This window comes from Gossypium hirsutum, chromosome A06 (genome assembly GCF_007990345.1).
Source record: "Gossypium hirsutum isolate 1008001.06 chromosome A06, Gossypium_hirsutum_v2.1, whole genome shotgun sequence".
Lineage (NCBI taxonomy): Eukaryota > Viridiplantae > Streptophyta > Magnoliopsida > Malvales > Malvaceae > Gossypium > Gossypium hirsutum.
In genome coordinates, this window is record NC_053429.1 from 30,406,972 (window position 1) to 30,417,245 (window position 10,274).

Consider the following 10,274-nt stretch of genomic DNA (forward strand, 5'->3'; position numbering starts at 1 on the left):
CATATCATATTCATCATCCATAAATTATTCTATATATTAAATCATACATTTTATGCCATAATAATCGATAATTTCAATTCAAGAATGATATTGCTTTATTATTACCATATGAACTTACATCGAATCCAAGCACGACGAATTATTCCATTTTAGTCTAGAATCTCGTACCTTCCCGTTTTAAGCCCAAATCTCGTTTTCCTTGATCTAAAATATCACGTTTGGCTTAATTATTAGTCACATTATTCATTGTGACCCAAAAATCATATTATGGCAAAATTATGTTTTTGCCCCTAAACTTTGTCACATTTACATTTTTACCCCTAGGCTCGTAAAATAATTTTTATTCAATTTTCTTGATTTTAAGCCTAGCCGAATCATTTTCATAGCTATAGTAGCCTCTAATTTTCACTAAATCACCCTTTTATGACCAATTTCATAACTTTTACAAAACGGTCCTTTCAGATGTTTTCATCGAAAATCACTTAGTAAAATCATTCATCTAACCATAAACATTCATAAACTACCATTAAACGTCAAAACACCAGCATGTCACTCATGGGTAAATTTTTAAACATAAACCCTAGCTCAAAACAATGGTAGAAATAGGTAAATCAAGTTACCGAGACTTCAAAAATGTAAAGAACATTAAAAATGGGGCTCGGGATCACTTACAAATGAGCTTGGAAGCTTGAACCAAACCCTAGCCATGGCTCCATGGTATTTTTAGCTAGATGAAGAAGATGGGCATGAATTTGGCTTATTTTCCCTTTTTATTATTTTAATTATCAAAAGACCAAAATTCCCCTAACTTAAAAATATTCTATTTCACTCATTTCATGTCTATTTTTGTCCAACAATTAACCAATGGTCTAATTACCATTTAAGGACCTCAAATTTAAAAACTCATAACAATTGGACACCTTTAACAAGTAGAACTCAACTTTTACACTTTTTACAATTTGGTCCTTTTAACCAAATTGAGTGGCCAAACGTCGAAATTTTCGAACAAAATTTTCACGAAATCATCCCGTGAAATTGTAGACCATAAAAATATAAACAAAATAAATTTTCTTACGTCAGATTTATGGTCTCAAAACCACTATTTTGACTAGGCCCTAATTCGGGATGTTAAATTTCTCCCCCTTTAGGAATTTTCATCCCTAAAAATCTTACCAGAAAAGTGGTTTTGGTTTCCACATAGACTTGTAACAGCCCGATTTAGACCTTAATCGGAACGGTGGTTTTGGGGACACGAATCCGAGTCAGAAAAATATTTTAACATTATTTTTTGTGTTTATTATGTGTGAATTGATATCCGTAGAATTTTCGAGTTTTAATTCTGATGTTTGAGTGCTCGATTATTAAAAAGGATTTAATTGCTTCAAATGAAAATTAAGCATGCTACTTTGTAAAATGCTTAATTGCTATGTCTTTTTAATGTGGAGGTTTTATGTTGCAATTTAGCCAAATGAAATAAGGGTGGACGGTTATAACCATGCATGATAATGGTTGTATATTTTACTTGTAAGGTCAAATCGGTAAAGTAATTGTTTAGTTAATATATTATAAAACATATAATAAAGAAACCATATTAGTATTCATCTTTAAGAACCGAAAATACCAAAAAAAGAAAAGAAAAGAAAAGAGTTAGGCATTCGGCTACTTCTCAAGCTAAATCAAGGTATGTTCTTACTTCGGTTTTTGATAATTTTTACATTTTTGAGATTGTTGCTTCAAATATTATCCGACCCATGCTTGAATTTTTATTTTGATGAATATTTTGAGTTAGGTCATTGATGAAAGCTTGTGATTTTTGTTGTTTGATGATGAAATATGAAAGATATATTTTAGATTAACATGTTTTGTATTGGAATTTTTGATGATTTTGAGTAATTAGAACTAAATTGCTAAAATAATAAATTGAGGGACTAAAATGTGGGATAAATGAAATATATGGACTAGTATGAATATAAGGAAGATTTGGCCTAGGTATGTTGTTGTGAGATTTTGCATATTTTGTGTTTTGTGCAATGGGGACTAAATAGTGAAAAATGTGAAATATCAGGGGTAAAAGTGTAATTTGTTCATTTGTGTGTTTTTGGATGAATTTGATTGAATATTTGATTTAATGTAACACCCCTAACCCGTATCCGTCGCCGGAGGGGTAAGGAATATTACCAAATAAGTACGAAAATCATTTGACAATACTTAAGTAATTTCCAATAGCATACCATTGAATTCGAATTTCGTTTATACACTATGCAAAGCAATCTTCTCAATTTAAATAGTACCTTAATTCATTCCTAAGTTTAATTCACATCAAAACATTTAAAACATTAATCGATTATCATCCACACATACACATTAATTTTGTGGAGCGCATATAATAACTTAACAAGCCATTTTCGCATGGCTATACATATATACATCTCCAAAAAGATACGTAATTAACATCAAAAGTCAATCCTATACATGCCATTATCAAGGTTCATTTACAAGAGTACCAAAAGGTTTAGATAGTGTGGAGGACTTCGACTTTGGATCTCCCGAGTCCGATAGTTCACGAACAAAATCTATAAAACAGGGAATGAAGGCAAAAAGAGTAAGCATTTCGATGCTTAGAAAGTCTTAAGTAATGAAATCATTTATAACTAAAGCATAGCATTCATAAGGCTCATCATCTATCTGACTAAATGTAGTCATGATTAAATATACCCCTATTGTTCATACATGTCATCTTAAATTTTTCCTTAAACACGAATTCGTATGTAGATAATTTCTTTTTACCCAACTAACCTCATAATTATGCCGAATACATCTAATTCGATTACAAGGCTAAATAAATGCAAATATGCAAAAATCACATACTTATGTTACTTCACACTTCAACCCATATACTTACATGCTCATAGTCAATCTTAACTTAATTTCAATGTATATACGATGCATACCTGATCATCTTAGGGTTGTAAACCCATCAATAGAAATTATTACGACAAGATCGCACACTTCCAACCCAATTACCTTCGGGATTTAGCCCGGATGTAACAACCAGCACAAATGCCTTCGGGACTTAACTCGGAAATAGCAACCAGCATGAATGCCTTCGGGACTTAACCCAGAAATAACAACCAGCACGAATGCCTTCGGGACTTAACCCGGGAATAACAACCAGCATGAATGCCTTCGGGACTTAACCCGGAAATAACAACCAGCATGAATGCCTTCGGGACTTAACCCGGATATAATCCTCAATTGTCATGCACAAAATATATTTATATTATAAATCATTAACAATTTATTTACATTATTAGATCACAAACACAACATAATTATCCATCATTCCATTTTCGGCTCAACAGCTCATACAAATAACACGATTCCGTTTCGCTACTCTACATGATTTTCTATAACCATTCGACTACAAGCCGATGCACTACCCATTTATTTCAATATTTAAATCAAGAGAAACCATCAGGTCACAATTTATTTATTGTGCTATATATATAAATATATAACATTGTTTAATCAAATCATAAGCTAAGTTCCATTACTCAAAGACTTACCTTGGATTTATTTAAACAACTGCGGATAGGCTACTCGATTGCTTTCTCTTTTCCCTTATTCGAAATTGCCCCCTATGCTCTTGAGCTTTAATTCAACAAATTTTAAACTAATCATCAATCGACTATTCAAATATTATTTTCAGAATATAATAAATATATATTCGACTTTCACACATGCAGATTATAGTAAGCTTATAAGAAAACATTAAGCAACTCCTTAACAAATTTTTATCAATGATTACCTCATAATCACAAATTCACAATAAGCTGTCTTCCTGAGCAATAGTCACTAAATTATTTATAACTGGAGCTACGAAACTCCAAATCAATTTCTGTAAAATTTCCCTGAAAATAGACTTATATATCTTTTATCCATAAAATTTTCAGAATTTTTAGTTTGGCCAATCAATACCAGATTTTTCTTAAAGTTTCCCTTGTTTCACTGTTTGACTAATCTGACCACTCTTCACTACAAAATAAATTTCTCATTGTACAGAATTCAAAACATGTCCTTGTTTATTTCATTTGAAACTATACTCATTAAGGAGTCTAAGCATATAAATTTCATCATTTGAATATTTTTATACGTTTTATAGTGATTTTATAAAAATAGAATAGGGATCTAGAAGTCATTTTGACTCTGTCCCACATTACTTCAATTATCTCATTATCAGAAATTCTTTTGCTTTTATAGTTTCTTTTATAAGAAACTAGACTCATCAAGATTTAATTACATAATTTATTCAGCTTCTAACTCAACTCCCACAATTTATAGTGATTTTTCCAAAATCACTTTACTGCTTCTGTCCTAAAGAGATTATTGCCAATTCACTCTTTCACATATTCTTTGTATACATATTATTTAATTATTTATCACCCAAGATATTATTAGCTAAATAGATCAATTGTACATATATACCGCCAAGACCGTACCTAATAATTTTACTTATACATAACATTACTCAAATTCTTCGAAATCATACTAACAAAAATATCATGTACTATGCCGAACCTTTAGGAAATCAAGCACCTAATTTATCCATTTCAAAACACCTAATCGACATTTGTTCAAGACATTAAGCAAAGTCTATGTTCGGCTATTACACATATGAGTATTAGAAATTATAGTTTTTAACAAGATCAACTTCTTTCATCAACAATTTCTTCATCAAAACTTAAAGATAGAAATCAAATTCCTTCCTTATCTACCATAACCAAATGTTCAATTCAACCATCCAAATTCAAAGTTTTGGCATGGGCTAAGTAAGTAGCATGATGAGTAACCTAAAACAAAATAGAATTTCAAAAATCTAACTTGATTTACTAACCTTCCTTAGGTTTCAAATGGCCGAATGTTTGCTCCCCTTTTTCTCCCTTTTGGTTCGGCTAAGAAGAACAAAGTTAAGACTTTGTTTTCTTCCCATTCTTTCTATTATTCTTTTCATTTTATTCATCTATACTATAACATATAAAGCCATTAACTAATAATTAATACATATTTTTATATATCACTTCATCATGGCCGGCCACTAATTGTCAAAAATGGATATTTGACATGCAAAACCATCCTTTTTCTAACATGCATTATTACACACCACTTTGAGTTTAACCTATCATCTTTCACATTTATTTCACATGAGTCCTATTTAATCTATTTCACATACAAATGATAAAATTAAAACATGAAACTTTCGCACGTGCATGTACACATACAGTAAGCATAGATTATAACGGTTAATTATTTTTATGACTCGGTTTTGTGATCCCGAAACCACTTTCCGACTAGGGCCAAATTAGGGCTGTCACATTTAATAAGTTTAATTATATTAATTTAGATCAAGAAAAGAGAAAATCAGATTTAGATCGGGGAAAAACTAAAGTTGTCGACTAGCCGATCCATAACTGTTTTTCATCGTCCGAGGTAAGTTTATAAGAAAATAGAGTGTTTAATTGTAATTAAATACTAGATATATATGCTGTTATGAAATTTATGGATTTATATTTATTATGGCCAAATATGAAAAGGCTTGATTACTACATTTTCGAATTCGTTTCGACCGAGATACGACGTTCGAAAGCCCCGTATGAACCTTAGGAATAGTTAGGATATATATGTCATGACATAGGATTCCGATTTATGTGTGCGAGTAAGACCATGGCATCGATATTTGACTCTGATATATGTGTGCGAGTAAGACCCTGTCTGGGACAGTGGCATTGATATGTGATTACATGTAAGACCACGTCTGGAACGTTGGCATTGTATGATATCTGTGATTATCTGAGTGTCCTATCCAATTCTAAATGGTTCATCGGGCAACGATAAGTTGTGATTTAATGTGCAAAACGAGCTAAGATGACCAGGTATGAGTTAGCTTATTACCTACGTGAAATAAGGTAAGTAAGTTACTTGATATTTGTTGCAAATTATGTATGAGGTAAATGTAAAATGTATGTGTACATGGAAAGTGTATTCAGCCTTTGGAACAAATAATATGAATATTTTTGTAATAACTTAATTTTTGAATATGTGAATATAATTATATGAACATTCGGCCAAGGTAACATTTATGTATGAAAGTATAAATATTATTTATGAAATGGTAAGTTCGAGATAATGTGATAATGATATTATAATTTGGTCTAGTTAAAATGAGTTAATCTTATCATTGAGTTGTTTACTTGTTTATAACTTACTAATCTATGATAGCTTATTGTGTGTGTATATATTTTCCTTTGTTTTATAGATTTTGGAGTCAAGTTACGAGCTCGGGGATCATCGTCAAAGTCTATCACACTATCAACTAACTTCGGTATTTTATAAACTGAACTTTTGGAACTATGGCATGTATAGGCTAGGTTATATTTTGAAATAATTGATTTTGGGATGTGTATATATTTAAAAGCCATGCGAAAATGGCTTGCTCATTTACTAAATATGAGTTTATTGTAACAGCCCGAATTTGGGCCTAGAAGTATTGGGCCTTGAGTATGGGTCCGTAAGGAGGTTGTATATAAGTATTTAATTGTGCAAGGAAATGACACAATTAAATGTCTGCTTTGGTGGTTAATGGCTATGAGAAGTGTTGGAGAAATCTTGGGTTCAAACCTGGGCTTTAGCAAAAATTTTGGTTTTAAGTGAATAAAACCTCGGGTGCTTGGATGAAGGCCTTTTAAATTATTGCGTTAAATAAACGTTACAAGGAAGCATGTGGTCTACTGGTTGTGGCGTCATTAGGGTTGCAAGGGAGCTAGGGTTCAAGTCTTGGCTCTTGCAATTTATTTTGGTTTTTCTTTAAAAGAAACCTGGACTTTGGCCTATAAACCTTATAGTTAATGAGGATAAAATGGTGACACAAAGAGGTGGCTTGTTGTGTAACTATGAGGTCTAAGGTTCAAGTCTTGGGATGTGCAATGGAGTATTTATTTTGCTGTTTGAACTGTGTAGGAGGTGGAGTTGGACTGCAACTCTGTGTTTGAAGTGGTCAGAAAAAAATAAGGAATTTTCCTAATGGTTGAAAGTAATCCCACATCGGGAAGCTAACATGAGAATTGGCGAGAAGTTGACTTTAAATAGAGCGAACAAGATGAGTTGGAACAAGATGCGCAATGGGTCTTATGGTCCCAATGGGCCCGTGTGTGACAGTCCTAATTCGACCCTAGTCGGAATATGGTTTCGGGGCCACAAGACCGAGTCCTAAAATTTATTTAAAATTTGGTTGCATATCCTCTATGTGTATTAGTGCATGTGTGAAAATTTGATGTTTTAATTTAGACTTATGAATGTGAATTTCATGTGATTGACTTAGTTGAGAACTTAAGAAAATATGATAGGGGAATATGTAAGGATCAAATAATAACAAAGTGAGGAAACTTGGGTTTGCATGTCAAATTGCCCAAAAACCCAAGTAGTGGCCGGCCAAGCCATGATGCCCCATCCACTAGGTTGAATTTCAATGCAATTCTTTTATTAGTTAACAATTAAAATAAATTAAAGAAAGGAATTAAAAAGAAAAGATGAATAAAATAAGGAAGGAAGAGGGAGTATTCATCTTCTTTCTTTTTGCAATTGCCGTGAGTTAGGAGAATGAAGGAAGAAATGCTCTAGACATTCGGCTAACTCAAAAGGGGTTGATTAAGGTAGGATTTATGTTACTTTTACTAAATTCTTGTGAAAATCTAGTTAGTAGCCAATGTCTTATTACAACCCATATGTTAATTTTCTACCTAAAGGGGTACTTAGATGGCATATGGTTAGGAAGAGGTAAATGCTAAGAGTATGGTGCTTTTGATGTTGTGAATGGAAGTAGTGGAAAAGTGAAAGAAAATTTATGTAGAAATGTGGTATAAGTGGATTTATAGGATGTTACAAATAGATGTGAAGCCATGCTAGATTAGGAAAAATTCGGTCAAGTGTTCATGAGATGAAATTTTGTGTTTAGATGAATTAAAGATGATAGTATAGTTGATATCATATATATATATGCATATTCGGCCATCAAATTAAGAGCATAGGTGATGTTGAGTCTAAGTTTTTCACATTCGGCTATATATATATATATAAATGTATGCCCATTCGTGATATTACTTTTGGATTATATATATAATCGACTAAAAATGAGTAATTAGCAGGGGTGGTTGCCGAATGTCCAATTATATATATATGCATGCATGATTGGATTATTGATAGTAGGGTGATAGCATATAGTTATTAGCCGAATAGCTCAAAAACATATGGTAGGAAGATAAGAATTAGTCATGTATCTCCTATGATACGAAATCATTAATATTTTGATATAAATATTTAGCAAGACGATTAAACTAGTTAATTTATTGATTAAGCTCAAGAAGTTAAAGGAGGAGAATCAAGCAAAGGCAAAGGAAAGAACATCGAGTAGCCGAGTTGGAACCATTTTACCCAACACAAAGTAAGTTATTAAGCATATATTTTGTATTGATTTAGATAATCATAATACCTATGTAATTATGCCGAATGGAATGATATATAAATGCATGTAGTGACAAAATTATCGAGTGTAAAAAGAAGTGAGATGTATTGAGTTGTTGATTTCGGCACTAAGTGTGCGGGTATAAACATTTACGATAATGAGATTGGCACTAAGTGTGCGAGTTTAATTGTATAGCACTAAGTGTGCGAGTTTGATTATTAAGCACTAAGTGTGCGGACTTACTATATATTTTCGAATAATTATTAACGTTAAGTGTGCGACTTTATCGAGTAGATCATGGACAGCGGAATGAGTAGATACTTTGAGTTCATGAGGAATAGACGTTATGTTTATATTTGGAACTGAGCTTGGTAAGTCTTGAACCTATGTGGTGATTATATTTGAAGTTAGGAACATAAGATTATTGTGGAATAGATGAAATGCTATTATTAGTATAATCTAAACGAAAATAAAATGATGCGTGGAAATGCGTCAAATATCATATCGAATATCATACGAGATGTCAATGGAGGCTTGGCTAGTTGAGAGCATGTAATGATAAATGTGCGTGAAATTATAGCATAGTCGGTATGGATGGAGTACCTAATCTTGCATTAATTGTTTTCTTTTATGATACTTTATAAATGGACGGCAGTGTAATGCTTATGACTTACTGAGTTATATACTCATTTGGTGTGTTTATTTGTCACTTATTTAGGTTCCTTTGATCCATTTTTATGTGCTCGGGACCATCGTCGAAGTCATCACACCAGCTTGCAACTTTTTGGTATCTTCTTCTTAGTTGGTCTAAGAGAAAATTTCGGCATGTATAGGCTATTATGTTTTGTTTGAACCTTGGTATGTATACTTTTAGCCATGCGAAAATGGCATAAATGTTAAGTTGGATTTGGTCTTATGATACTTAGTTATAAGTAATAGTTAAAGTCTATTTGATTATTATGCCGTTTGTCATGGCTAATCATTTCCGATGTTACATTCATGATATGGTTATTGAGTAGTAAGGAAATGCTTGGTAATGATTAGCCTTTGGTATGGCTAGTCATGATCATACTTGGTGATATGTATGTTAAATTACTCTAATAGGTAAAATTTACTCTAATAATGGATGCAGACAGCAGTAGTGATGTGAAATTGAAAAATCACTAAAAATAGTATAAATGAAATTAAATAATGAATAAAATATGTAATCGAAGCTGGATGAGTCTATTTTCATATGGAAGAAACGAAACGACCATATGAGCTATATTTTATGAGATGTTTAAATTTTTGTGAAACAGGGCCAGAGTGATTTTTGGATCCCCTGTTCTGACTTTGTAAATTCACCATAAATTTTGTAGAGATAATTAGAAGTCATCCTTTATATGTGCAGATTCATTATTGAGTCTAGTTTCATTAGAGACAAGCGGCATAGGCATTGAAGCCCTGTGTAGGGAGATATCTAAGTCGTAATGCTCAGAGGTCAGAGTAGTCAAACCCTGAAACAGGGGAGACTTTAACAAATAAACTGTACTAATTGGCCCAACCAAAAATTCTACAAAATTTTATTAGATATATATATGAGTCTAGTTTCAGGAAAAATTTACGAAATTTGATTTCGAGTTTCGAAACTTAAGATACGAATTTTTAAGTGACTATAACGCAGATTGACAGCTTGTCTGGGAGTTTTAAAATAAATTGTTTGAGCTGTATAAGTGATGAATTAAGCCCGATAACACCTCGTGTTCGACCCCGGTGACGG

At 32.2% G+C, this 10,274-nt stretch overlaps 1 long non-coding RNA gene across 1 annotated transcript; it reads right to left on the reverse strand.

Moving 5' to 3' along the window:
* Window positions 1-2,391: 2,391 nt before the first annotated feature.
* LOC121230465 (uncharacterized) lies at window positions 2,392-3,002 on the reverse strand. Its single transcript, XR_005928526.1, has 2 exons — window positions 2,952-3,002; window positions 2,392-2,573 (listed from the first exon to the last, which is right to left on the reverse strand). It is a non-coding gene; the product is annotated as an uncharacterized lncRNA (long non-coding RNA).
* Between the last annotated feature and the right edge of the window lie 7,272 nt (window positions 3,003-10,274).